Source organism: Mus caroli, unplaced genomic scaffold (genome assembly GCF_978045245.1).
Source record: "Mus caroli unplaced genomic scaffold, Mus_caroli_1 scaffold_18, whole genome shotgun sequence".
Taxonomy (NCBI): Eukaryota; Metazoa; Chordata; class Mammalia; order Rodentia; family Muridae; genus Mus; species Mus caroli.
In genome coordinates, this window is record NW_028227273.1 from 23,693,953 (window position 1) to 23,708,231 (window position 14,279).

At 47.2% G+C, this 14,279-nt stretch overlaps 1 protein-coding gene across 2 annotated transcripts in view; it reads left to right on the top strand.

The window, feature by feature from the left end:
* The window catches only part of Emilin2 (elastin microfibril interfacer 2), a 59,286-nt gene that overhangs the window by 38,052 nt on the left and 6,955 nt on the right, over window positions 1–14,279 (top strand). The window lies entirely within an intron of this gene.

Consider the following 14,279-nt stretch of genomic DNA (forward strand, 5'->3'; position numbering starts at 1 on the left):
ATGTATACATGTGCACACACTTGCATGCACATACTCACCTGCACACACATGCAGACATATGCACACATTCGCATGCACACTTGCACACACTTGTACACATATATATATACAGGTACATGGCATACACATGTCCATATACATGTGCACACACTATCATACACACATGTACACATGTGTGCACACACATATAGGAATGTGCACATATGCATGCAGGCACATGCATATACACACACACAAGGAACTCCTAAGACAATATGACTTCATGGCAGCATCCAAGCGCATGACCTGTACCTTATAAAAGTGTCAGTTTACAATACATTGAAAACAGAAAAGGCAAAACTAATTTACCACAGACGGCGAGCAAGGAATTGCTCTATGCTACTTGCTGGGGATGGGGGATGGGCAGAGTTTGGGATAGAGACTCAGGCAGTGTTGCCCCTGCATGTGCTGGGAGAATCCCCTCCGTGCCAACCTACTTCTCTTCCAGCGTCACATTTTGATTGTGTTGTTATGGTGTTTGTCACAATCATTTCCATTTCCAAAAATCCAGTTTGGCCATGGCACATAGGGTGACACCACAGTACATGCATAGATACAGACAGGAGAGCAGCCAAAGGCAGTTTGGGGGCAGTAACTATTGAGACATAGGAAGCTCGGCTGTAGTGCTAAAAGCCTACTGCAGCACAGCCAACCAGCAAACATTTGTTGAGCGACTGAGTGATAGATTTCACATATTAGTTTTACTTTAAACCAAACACATAATCCTTGAAGGTTAAGGACACCTTCCTCTGATCTTCACCCTTCCACGGTCTCAGGAACAGGTAGGCCTTTCTAATTGGAGGCCAGAGGGGAAGTTGTCCTAGCTGGTGTTACCATTGCTATGATCAACCACCATGATCAAAGCAACTTGGGGAGGACAGGGCTTATTTGGCTTACACTTCCATATCATCACTTAACGGGATCAGGACAGGAAGCCAGGCAGGACAGGAGCCTGGGCAGGAGCTGAGGCAGAGGCCACGGAGGGGTGTTGTGCTCAGCCTGCTTGCTTAAGGCTGACCCAGGACCACCAGCCCAAGGATAGCCCCATCCAATGGGCTGGGCCCTCCCCCCGTAACTAATTTAAAAAGTGGTTACAGGCCTGCCTACAACCCAATCTTATGGAGGCATTCCCTCCCTTTTTACTAAACATAGATTCTTGTCTCACATTGTATAATCTGAATAGTTCCCTTCTCCTTACTCATCCCAGCTCCCCACACCCCTGTCTGCATCCACTCCTTTTCTGTGCCTCATTAGGAAAAAAAAAACAAAACAGGTTTCTAAGAGATAACAACAAACTCATAACAACATAAAATCAGATAAAATTAAAAACCATCATATCAAATTTGGACAAGGCAAACGGACAGAAAAATGAAAGAAGCCAAGAGAAGGTACAAGGATCAAGAGGCCCACTCATTCATGCATTCACACATTCAGGAGTCCTGCCAAGGTGGTAAACGGAAAGCTATGGTTTATATGTAGGGGACATGGTGCAGACCCGTGTAGATCCTCTGAGTTCATATGAGCTCCGCTGGGATTTGATGACCCACCTCTGCCCACGTGGGTTATTTGGCTTTTGGATATTCAGTTTCTTGAGTCCTTTATATATTTTGAATATTAGCCCTCTGTCAGATGTAGAGTTGGTATAAAAAAAAAATAACTTTTCCCATTCTGTAGGCTGCTGCTTAGTCCAAGTGACGGTGTCCATTGTCTGGCAGAAGCTTGTCAGTCTCACGAGGTCCCACGCACTCATCATTGGTCTTGGTGCCTGTGCTAAAGGTGTTCTGTTCAGAAAGTAGCTCCTGTGCCAGTGGGTTCAAGGCTACCCCCTCCCCACTTTCTCTCCTCTCTGGTTCAACTTTATGTTGTGGTGTTTGATCCACTTGGAATGGGGGTTTTGTGTAGGCGCTGTGATTGCTGCTTCAGTCTCTGGGTTCACGTGAGCTTCGCTCAGTTGTTTTAGAGGATTTGTTATCCTGGTGGCGTCCAGGGGCATGGGTAGGTGTGTTTTAAGTGTTAAAAAAATCTTAGCCTGGGGCTTCTTTCCCACCTCAGACCATCTCTGTTCTCAGGTGAAAGACACACACAGCCTTTCTATTTTTACTATGGCTTATACTGGGCAGCTGCCCACCCTCCATGCTGTTAGAACCTACCTCCCTATCGGTATCCCAAGTTATTACTTACTGTATTTTATCTGGGCTGCTCTTAGCTCCAATTGGCCAGCCCTCATGGCCACGTTTTTATGGCTCAGCTTTCATGGTGGCTCTCCTTCTTCTCTCCTGCATGTTCTTCTATTCCTTGGTGGCTTTTCCTCCTTCCTTCCCTCCTTGTGGTCCTCTTTCTCCAAGCCTTGAAGCCACAACCCCACCCCATGTCTCTTCCTAGCTATTAGCTGTCGGCATCTTTATTTACCAATGAGAGTTAACTTAGGGGTGAGGTCCCAGGGGCTATGTGCAGGCGCTAGGTCTTGGGGCCCTACACTCAGCATCACAACAGATGATAAAAGCCAAAACTTCAACAGGTATGACACCCAGTTTGAACAGCACCTTTTACTGAAGATGCTGTCTCCTTTTACAATATGTATTTCTGGCCTCTTAATAAAAAATAAGGTGTCCACAGTATGTGGGTTTATGTTTGAGTCTTCAATTCCATTGATCAATGTGTCTATTTTCATGCCTATACTGTGCTGTTTCTGTTATTATAGTTTTGTAGAATAACTTGAGACCACGAGTGACGGTACCTCTAGCAGTTCTTTTAGTGTTAGGATTGTTTTAGCAATCCTGGCTATTTTGCATTTCCTATGAAGTCGAGAATTGTCCTTTCACGGTCTGTGAAGAATGGTGTTGACAGGAATTGCATTGACTCTGTAGATTGCGTTTAGTAAAATGCCCATTTTTTTACTATGTCAATCCTACCAATCTATGAGCAAGGGGAGATCTTTCCATCTTCTGTTGCCTTCTTCAGTTTCTTTCCTCAAACTCCTAAAAAAATTTTATTATACAGGTCTTTCACTTGCTTGGTTAGAGTTATCCCAAGAGATTTCATATTATTTGAGGGTATTGTGAAAGGTGTTGTTTCGCTGACTTCTCAGTCTGTTTGTCATTTGGGTGTAGGCGGGCTAGCAATTTGAGTGAACTAATCTTGTATTTAGCTACTTTGCTGAAAATGTTTATCAGCTGGAGGATTCTCTCTCTGGTGGGATTTTTTGGTGCAGCTTATATATACTCCCATATCCTATATATACTCCAATATCCTATATATACTCCCATATCCTATATATACTCCCATATTCTCTGCAAGTAAAGCTATTTTGACTTCTTCCTTTCCAGTTTGCATCCCCTTGATCTCCTCCTTATTGCTTATTGCTCTTCCTAAGCCTTATTGCTCGGTTAAGAATTCAAGACCTCTAATGAATAGGCACGGAAAGAGTGGGCAACCTTGTCTTGTTACTGACTTTAGTGGAATTGCTTTGAGTTTCTCTCCATTTAAGTTGATGTTGGCTGTGGGCTTGCTGTAAACTGCCAAGGCGTTTTCTTCATTGAGATCCTCTCCTCCCAGATAACTTCAGCTTGTGTGAAGTTGACATAAAATCAGCCAGCGGCAGTCATGTTTATAAAACACCTTCTGTGTAACAGCATGGTCCAAGCCCTTGAGGGCTGCTACCTTATAAGCCCACAGACACCCCCACATGGATGGCAGCGTTTTCAAGAGGGACATATATACTGAGTTCCAGAGCTGGTAGGGAGATCTGGGGTGAGAGGGGGAAGCATACAAAGGACATTGTGTTGTCACACTGGCATTCAGCATTTTGTGTCTCCCAGAGTTGAATGCAGACTTCTATGAGCAAGTATGGAACACCAGCTGTGTGCTGAGAAAGCCATTTCTCAATCTCCCTTCTCCTTACTCTCTCTTCTCTTATCCTCCCTTGCAGGCCTATCATCTTTTCTACCCGGGTGACACTGGGCTGGTGCCACACAACTGAGCCTTCCTGACTAGGCTCTCACTGAGGAACAGCTATGGGGAGGGAAGGCCACGTCCAGATCCTGGAACAGCATGAGGTGTGGGGAGAATTCATGGCAGTTGGGTAGCTGTGCTCTGGACTTTGTCCTAGAGCATGGTGCTCGTTTCATAGATAAAGTGTCATCAGGGCCAAGCACGGCTGTGAACTGGCCACTGTGCCCAGGCTCAGCTATCAGTAGTACACAGTCTCCACCTCAGATCTCTCAGCTTCTGTATCTCTGGAATGTAGAGTTAAGGTCATGAGTCCCATGTGTTCACAGGGTAATTGTCCCTTGTGGTCAAAATGCTGTCTAGACTGGGTTCTACAATAATAGGTGCAGCCAGATATTTCCAGTTAATTGGCAGTGCTGGACAGCGTGGGAATCTGTGTCCATTCTGAGGCCTCGTCTATGCGAAGTTGGAGATGGGTAGGTCTGGAGACAAATCGGTTTCCATGTATCATCCTTCAGATTGGGGGTCATGCTGTGAATACAGATCATGTGGGCTTGGGAGAACTTGTGATGGAGAGGAGCCAAAAATAAGCGAGTGGTATCCTCTGACTTCCAGTGCCAACAGGCCCAGGAGACCTGGAATCTGGAGTGATCCTGTAGCTAAGGTTGAAGTCACATGTCAACCAGTTACAAGACAACAGAGTACTTGCTAAGCACCCACCGACTGTAACTGCACGTGAGACTCTCTGAGGGGTGCAGGGATCACAAGTGCCACTCCTCCTCAGAAAGCATCCTCAGGTCTGTGAGGGGCAATGCACAGTCTATAGTCAATGAAGGAGTAGGTATTACAGTACAAAGGGTCTGCGGACTCACAAGCTCTCTGTGCACCCCTGGACATAGTAGATGGGGGCTTAGTATGTAGCAAATGTGAATACAAAAGTCTGGCGGAGAGCCAAACAAAAAGGGCCACAAGAACTGGCTGTTCCCCTCACTAGGATCCCCAGGGGCTTCTCAAAAGGAAAAGGCACAGGGCTGAGCCTTCAGGCTGAAGAAATTAATAATTGAGCATAGTTGAGAGAAATGGCAGGGTGAGCAGTGGGGTGAGAGAATGAGAGAAACTTCTAGAAGAAATGTGAATGGATAACTGAGGAGTGGGTGGAAATCAAAGGCAGGAAGAGGGGGCATTTGGGGGGAGACTTTGGTGTGAACAGGAGTTATATTTTGCCACGCAATCTCCTACCCCAATCTCCATGGTAGTTATTTTCCGTTAGTCCTGGGTCAGGGGCTTGCGCAGGGTAGCTAGGCTCTGCTGATGTCTTGTGTATTCAGCCTGAGTCACCCTCTTAGCTGTGTTTTGTGTTTGGAGGAAGGATCAGGTTCATGTAGGCCACGGTCCTGGAGTCGTGGTGAGCCTCCATGTCGCCCTGCTCCACATGTGTCCTCGTGGGCTTCCTCACATCCTGCCACTCTCAGGTAGTCTGACTTACAGTTGGCAGCTGGCCCAGAGAGGGAAAGCAAAGCTGTGGTTCAGACAGGCAGGGGCAAGGTAGCTTGGAATCGCTTCTGCCTCATTCATTCTGTTGGTCACAGCAAACCAGCCTTTGAAGGGTAACACGCTGTCATATTGGGAGACAGGGTGAGTCCCTCCTCCTGCTGTTAGAACCAGCCCGGAGGAGGGGATGAGGAGGGGACTGGGCCTAAGGTACAGATTGGTTACAGTTCAAGATATAACTCAGGTTCCTATTGTCTGCTCTTGTGAGGTCCATAGGTGGGCTCAGTTACGCAGCTGGCCTCAGGAGGGTCTTTCTTGTATCCTATCAAGGCATGTGCTCTTGCCTGGGCTTAAAAAGGATTCATATGCAAAAAAAGACTCATATATATATATATATACACATACACACACACACACACACATATATATATATACACACATACACACATATTTATATATAAACTCATACATGTATATATGTGTGTGTATATATATATACACACACACACACATATATATATATATACACACATACACACATATTTATATATAATCTCATACATGTATATATGTGTGTATATATATATACACACACACAGAGATATATATGTATATATATACATATATATATACATATATATATACATATATATATACATATATATATATACATATATATATATATATATATGAATCTCCTGAGACTCTGATGGGTATACAATTTCTGAAAAATGAACAACTATTGCTACTACTACTAATTACTATTCATTCTTAGAATGACTAGATCTTGAGATTTCCCTGCCTCCCCCGCCCCCCCTCCTCCCAGTCCTGGGATTGCAGATAATCACTCTAGTATTTCATTGCTCTTGCCTGCAGCTCTCCTGACTCTTTCCATTTCCATTCATTCATTCATTCATTCATTCATTCATTCATTCATTCATTCATGTATGTTTCATTCACTTCATCTCTTACCTAGATCCCAGTCTGGCCTTGAACTCATGGTAATTTTCTACCCCAACCTCCTGAGTTCCTAGGTCACAGGTATCGCCACACCTGGTTCAGTAGATTATTTAGCAGATCTCTCCTAAGCTCTGTCCTGTCTCAGCCATCATGGATCTGACACTCTAGAGGAAAAGAAGAACAGCCATGGTGGCAAAGGTCTGACTTTAGTTAGCAATCAGTACCCCGAGGAAAGATAAAACAGAATAGACTGATAACGGGAAGCAAGAATTAATTTAGCAGGAAGATGGTCTGGGCAGAGGGAATAATGTGATGGAAGGCTCTGGGACAGGAACGGATTTGTTCTGTTGCAAACCTAAGTGTTTCAGTGAGACAGAAGGTGAGAGGCTGCATGGGAAAAGAGGGTCAGAATCTGGTTGTGCCACACGATGTGGCTAGGATAAGGGATTTGATATACTATGAGAAACAACTGGAGATGGTGGCTTTCCCCAGCCTTGAAGTCCCAGTTCATCTGTACTGAAACTCTGTGACATGGGTAGGTTGTTTACACCCTGAACACCTACCTACCTCCTTTCTCTGTCTCTGCATTGGAAATAACAGTCACAATGGTGCTTTGTGAGTTAGCTGGGGGACAGGAGCTGGTAATCAGTGAACACCCCTCCCCCGCCTGTTTTAATTCACTCTCAACCCAATGGGTGTAGAATCTGCTCCCTGCTAAGCTTGTCTCCCCTTTCCATCCTTCAATGTGCCCCCACTCCACTCCCCTGCTATTACCGGGAGGAGAGTGGAGGCCTAGGACGGGTCAATCCCTTCTAGGGAGAGCTGCAGAGTGATGTCACCTCCTTCCCCTTCCCTTTCTTGGCACCCTTTCTTGACTACAAGTGTGTTTCTTATGAATAAATACACTGGGAGTTTTTCAAGCCCCGTGTTCTTAGTGCACCAAGACCTTCCATAGTTAGGACTGTCTGTAACCTCATGTTTTTCCACCTGGCCTCTTTGTTTATGAAATAACGACTCTGAGCATTGATATGAATAAATGCTTAGACCAGCAGCTTTGGCTCTGTTCCCTGACTGGCTCATAGCTCACTAATCCAGTTTATTCTAAGAGTGCCACATGGCTGGCTGCTGTCTTCTCAGTTTCATGCATCTCAGAGTTCAGGGTGAATCTCCTGAGCCTGACTATTTTCCAGAATCCCCTCTCTCTGTGCTGGGTGTCCCACGTTCTCATCCTGCCTCAGCTCATTGGCCATAGGCATTTTTATTGAGTGGTGAAGCTTTCATGCATTGCACAAAAGATTCCCTCTACAACCTTCTGGGTAGGGGTGTAATCCTGGGTCCAGGGGGGTACTGTTGGTCCTGGCTTTTATTTTCCTATGTGTGTGGGGGCACTGTCGGTCCTTTAAGTGAACTTAACACATCTTTGCACCTTCTTTTTCTTGTCATTCACCCCATCTTCCTCAAGCTGTGGCTATTCACCCTCATGCCCTTGAGTGTGCTCGGTGCCCAACATTAGCCCTCCCAGATAAGAACAAAGGGTGGACCCTGCCTTCTTGCCAGGGACCTTAATCTGTAGCACAAATATCACCAGAAACTACTTTTGCAAGATCAACCACTCTCATGTATGAGGACGAGCTGGCGCAGAGTCTCCCAGGAACCACCATTTCCCCTCTGACTTGTGAGAGGAGAGGTGCTGGGGTTGAGAAAGAGAGAAGTTGCTGTGGTCGGGAAGTCTCCTGTCATGCTTCCAAGAAGGGACAGCCCTGCCTTGATACAACCACAAACAGCCTTTCAACATCCTTGTGGTGAGGAGCTGCTGTGGCTCCTGGCCTTATCTTGGGAATCCCTCTTCTTGGAGTTCTGTTATACCACAGACTGAAGGCTCCTACTTTTATCAGGTTTCCTATGGTAAGCTGTAACAGTGAAAAAGCACAGACTAGTGGAGGGAATTACTAAGCCATGCAGTCTGGCTGGGGCTGGGGCCTGTCGGCTGCATCCTGATGGCTGTGGCCACGAGCTTGGAATCCACTGAGTTTGGGGGCAGCTTGGGTCCAAGGTAGAGTGATGGACTATCAAAATTCTGTGGACTCACAAGAAAACCCAAAGGAATATGCATGGCAGGCAGTCGGTTCTTCCCTGGGGCATCTGGTTTTTCTTGTACCCTAGTTGCTGTCAATAGCAGCTTTTATTCACCAAAATTTTGAATTTGGTGTCTGGAGAGATGGCTCAGCAATTAAGAGCATGCACAGCAATTAGAGAGAGGATGGAATTCAGTTTCCAGGACATATACACATACACTTTAAACAGTAATAATGTTAAAACAAAACAAAACAATCTGAGGGCCGGGCAGTGGTGGTGTGCATGTCTTTAATCCTAGCACTTGGGAGGCAGAGGCAGGCGAATTTCTGAGTTCAAGGCCAGCCTGGTCTACAGGTCTACAGAGTAAGTTCCAGGACAGCCAGGGCTATACAGAGACCCTGTCTCGAAAAACCAAAAACCAAACCAAACCAAAACAAAACAAAATTCTGAATTTGAAGAGAGGTGTCCTAGTCCAGAGCCTTCCATGTGGTCACATGTGTGTGCCCTGTGTAACTTTGAAGGCATGGATCGCCTAGGAGATTTACTCACAGAGGTGAGGTGAGCCCTGGGAATTGGTTGTTAAAATAAAAAGCTACTTCCAGATCGGTTCTAGAAATGGAAAGAAATCGAGTCACAAGTAGCAGGGCAGGTAGGGACACAAAGGGCAAGAGGTGCCCAGAATGAGGCAGAACAGATAAACTACCAACACTGATAACACTGCACTATTACAAGCTGAGGTACTCGAGGGAGTCTACATACAGGCTCTGTTGTCTTAAAGCTTTTCACTAGCTGCCATGAGTGTACTCAGTGAACACTGTACCCCAGAGCCGCATCCACAGCCAATGCCAGCCATTGATGTGTCTCCCTTCATAGCTTACTCATATAAGCATTGGGATTAACTGTGAATTTATCTTCTACAAACTTCAAGTGAGGCTGGTCCCACCCCCTCTCTTCTTACCCTCTCTCCCTGCTACCATGGGGTTGAGTGCTGTGGCACAAAAGTCTTCAATTCTGATGTCACCACAGATAGTAACACATGTGATACAGAGTTGTACTGGTGTTCCTGTTTTCACTGGTTTGGATCAAGCAGAAACTAGACCCTTGTACCAGTTTTGACTTCTGTTCTATTCCATGGGTTTCACTGTCTTCACTTCTGACTGCTCTTGACTGGAGTGGCCACAGGCTCTCTGTTCTTAAAGAAGGTCCCTGCGGTGTCCTCTGTGAGCAGTATGGTCAGGGCAGGGCCCTTCCTTCCACTGGGTGCATTTCCCCTTCCGTGCTGTCAAGGGAACAGTTCAGATCATGCGGTTGCCTGTGAGATCTGAGGGGCCTTTCACATGCTCACCAGTTGCTACTGCATGGCTAAGCCTCCTGTCTTGCTGGAACCTCTTCACCCTCCTACAGGGAGGGTCAGTAACTGGCCCTAGTGCTTTGGAACCCGTGTTTTGAGTAGCTAAGTGACTGCTCCTCTCTCTGCAGGCTGTCATCCTAGGGCCCATATTGCTTGGGGGACATCTCATGTTTGTTACTTAGCATTCTATAGTGTCAGTTTGATGTTTTTTGGTAGTGGGTAGTTTTGGCTACATCACTTTGAGTACCCAGTAAGTCCCAGGTGTGCACCTGCCCAGGAGCTCTCTTGGATCCACAGATAGAACAAACACACACATTAGCTCATTTCTAACCTTTCTTATTGGCTCAATGGCTGGGCTCTTCTAAGCCTCCTGAGGCTAACGTGCCCTTACCTTCACTCCTAGTTCAATATCTCTAAATTTGCCCTTCGTTTAGTTGCCCAGATACCTCCTGTGAAGCCTATGGGCTGCTTTCCCTTTCCACCGACATTTTGGAAGATCTCCCCTGTAGCTCTGAGACTGTTCCACCTCTCTCTCACCCCAGTATCTTGATTCTCCTCCTCCTCTCTCCTAGCCTGTGGGAACCTGAAAGTCCCATCTCTTTCTTTCTGCCCAGCCATTGGCTGATGGCATCTTTGTTGATTGATCAAGAACCAACTGGGGACAAGGATCTCAGCAGCACTACTCGCCGACTCCTGATTAAATCAAAGCATCAGAACCACTCCTCTACATTCTTTCACTTTTTAAATTATTAAAATAGGGAGAGTAGTGAGCACACACAGCATGTGGAGGTCAGAGGACAGCTTCCGGGAGTGGGTTCTCTCTTCTCCCCTTGTCAAGGCAGGGTCTCTTGTTTCTGCCATGCTGCATGCTCCAGGCTAGCTGGTCCTCTAGGCTGGAACTCAGGTTGTCACACTTGGATAGCAGTCACTTGGATAGCATACCCACTGAGCTACCCTGTTGTTCCTTTATTGTTGTTTTTGTGAGACAGGCTCTTGACGTGTACCCCTCGCTAGCTACTCTAGAGCCCAGGTTAGCCTTGCACTGCAATCCTCTTGCCTCAAACTTCCAAGTGCTGAGAGTGTAGGTATATACACTATCTAGATAGTGGGTTTCTTAAAGTTTAAAGACGCAATGTGTAGATTCTCTGGCTTTCGTACGTGGCCGAAAGGTATATCCTCTGCTCAGGCAGTCCAATCCATGACCCGTATGTGGTTAGCTAAGAATAGCTACAACTGTGGCCTAACACAGAAATGTGGAACATGGTTTTGTGTGTGTGTGTGATTTTGTATGTGGTGTATATATGTGCATGTGGATGGAGGTCAGAGGTCAAGCTTGGCGACTTCCTCAGCCATTGCTACCTCAACTGTTTAATTTTCTTTTTAAGGATCATATGTATATGAATGTGAGCACACGAGTGCTGATGTGCCCAGACGCTTCAAGAGTCAGGGGTTTGAGGTTGGAGTTGCAGGAGGTTGTGAGCCACCTGACATAGGTACTGGAATCTGAGTCTGGGTCTTTGCAAGGGCACCCTGCGCTCTCAACACCAAGGGCTTCTCTAGTATTTCTTCCTTATTTCTGAGACAGTCTCTCACTGATCCTGGAAATCCATTTTTCCACTTTTCAACACACTCCAGGGGATGCAGCTGTGTCTGCCTCCCTCTCGAAGCACCTGCACCTAGGTGCTTAGCATGGATGGGTGCTGGGGTCTGGGTCTGAACTCAGGTGATCATGCGTGCACCACAGGCACCTTATTCAGGGGTCATCTCCCCAGTTAGTCCCCCCCCCTCTGATTCTCTGTCTGTCTCTCTGTTGTGTTTTATAAAAAGATAAAGGGAGAGGAGGAATATGTGTGGTGGAGGTGTAGTCAGGTGTGGGGGAAAGGGGGCGCCTCCAAGGGCCCATGCTGAGGCATCCCTTCCCCACTGAGGGACCAGCCACACAACAGTATACTATAGAATAGAAGACAGTTTATTCAGGGCGTGGGGAAGGGAGTTGAAAGTAGAGAAGCAGAGGAAGGCCATGAGCATGTGGAAAGAGAAGGTGGAAGGGAATGGGATGGGAGAAGGGGCAAGAGGACAGAGTGGGAGCAAGAAAGCAAGAGCAAGAGAGAGTAGAGGGAGTGAGCAGCCTCTTTTATAGTGAGTCAGGCACACCTGGCTACTGCCAGGTAACTATGGGGTGGAGCTTAGACAAAATGCTAATACTCTCTCTGCATCCCCCCCCCCCCCCCCGCTTTGCCCCCTGTTCTTGAGCAAATGCTAGACACAAGGAAACCAGGTATTCCCACTAGTTTTCTGATGGACCCCACTTGGCATTCATGCCGTTGCTACAGTCAGCACCAGGTTGAATTTTGCCTGGGTGACAGGAGGGGGCACTGCAGAGGCTGAGGACTAGGGAGTGTTCCCTGGCTTCCCACAGCCAGACCGGGAACCCTGGAAGGTGGACTTTAACAGTAACCATGAGGGTCGCCTTCATGTAGTCTTTCTGTGACTAGGCACCATCTAGCTACCAGGGACACAGCATCCTCCTGCCAGGAACTCAGCCCCTCGACCCCTGGGGTACTGAGACGGCAGATAAAAGCCTAACTCCTGTGGATGGCTGGAGGGGGTCAGCTCAGATGGAGACATCCGCTGTAGTACTCCAGCTTCAGCAGGAGTCTTGTTTTAGTGAAGTTGACACTGGCTTTTAATTGGCTCCCCTACTTCCCTTATTTTGAGATAGTTTTCTTCTGTATTCCCCAGCTGACATGGAGGTCATTATGACTCATACTGGCCTCACACTCATAGCAATCCTCCTGTCTCAGCTTCCCAAGTACTGGGATTATAGGCATGAGGTGCCACAGTGAAACTTAATCAGAGCTTTGGAAGACAGGGTAGGGTCACCCAGGGAGTGAAACAACCACTACCACCACCTCCTCCTCCTCCTCCTCTTCCTCCTCTGCCTTCTCTTCCTCCTCCTCCTCCCTCTTCCTCTCCCTCCTCTCTTCCTTCTTCCTCTTTCCTCTCTTCCTCCTCTCTTCTCCTCCTTATTCTTCTCTTCCTCCTCATTCTTCTTCTCTCCTCTCCTCTCCTCTTCCTCCTTTTTCCTCTTCCTCACTCACTCCTTCCTCCCTCTTCCTGGTGCCCATCCCCCCTCATCCCCACCCCCAACCCCCGGGCAGCTGGGTCTGGCATTCATTCACTCCTCAGGTGAGAAATTCACTTTCTGGATGAGAGATGTGTGCCTTCGGGGGAATTCTCTCCCTTAGACTGAACAGCGTGCTGCTCTGCTTGCTTGGGACTGGGGGATAAATAATCTGTGGAAACGCCCTGTGACACTGGGTGGAGCCCAAGCTGAGCAGGGAGAGGCTGAGCCTGGGCCCCAAGCCGAGTCAGACCCAGCCTTCTCACTGTTGTCTAGTTTGACCGCTCTGCTTGACCGCTCTGCTCATCCCTGGAGCCCTGACTTCTGTGTTCAAACAAGATTTTAAGTTCTCGATTTTTTGATAAGCCTGGTGTTGAGAGAAATGACTTAGAATTCTCACAGTTCTGCGCACTGAAGCAGTACAAGTAGATCCCTGGAGTGGCAATGGTTTGGGGGTAGAATTAGGGTTCCTGGTATTCTGGCTGGATCATAGAAACCATCACAGCCTCTGTCTCCATGTCACATGCCAGGCCCTATGCTAAGTCCTGGGGACCAGAGATGGTGAAGGTGGGCACACCATCCAGCTGTAGATGGACGATAGATGAAATCACAGAGGGTCCAAACTGCTTCATGTTGCAGAAGGAAGATTGCTCAAGCCTCTTTGGGCAGATCTCAGAGGGCTTCCCAGACGAGGCGGTGTTTGAACCAGACTGGCAGGGATGGGTGCTGAATGGGTGGTTTCAGGGGTAGACACAGCACATCAAAGCCAAGTCAGGGAGACGCAGGGGAGAGCTTGTCACCAGTGCTGGAGTGGGAACTGGGTAGCAGAGGAGGTGAGGTTTGGGTTTATAGGCCGTAGAAAAGCAGATTTTTAACGTGCATATGAATTATCCAGAATGTCCCATGGCATTTTCATATGACTGCACAATGCTCTTGGATCTCTCATCTCCCCTTACCCTCCATTCCTTCTTCCCTTGTTTTAAGGTTTTCATGTGTACACTTGTACACACCTTCACATGTGGAGAGTAGAGGTCAAGGCCAAATGTCTTTGTCACTTCCTACCTTCCTTAAAGATGGTTTTGTGTATGGGTGTTTTGCCTGAATGGATGTCTGTACAATACACACACACACACACACACACACACACACACACACACACACACACGGTGCCCGAAGGTGACAGAAGGTATCACATCCCTGGGACTCAGAGTTATAAGCTGTTGTGTGCATGTTGGGAATTGCACTTGGGTCTTCCAGAGTAGCCAGTGTTTTGCAACTGCCGAACCATCA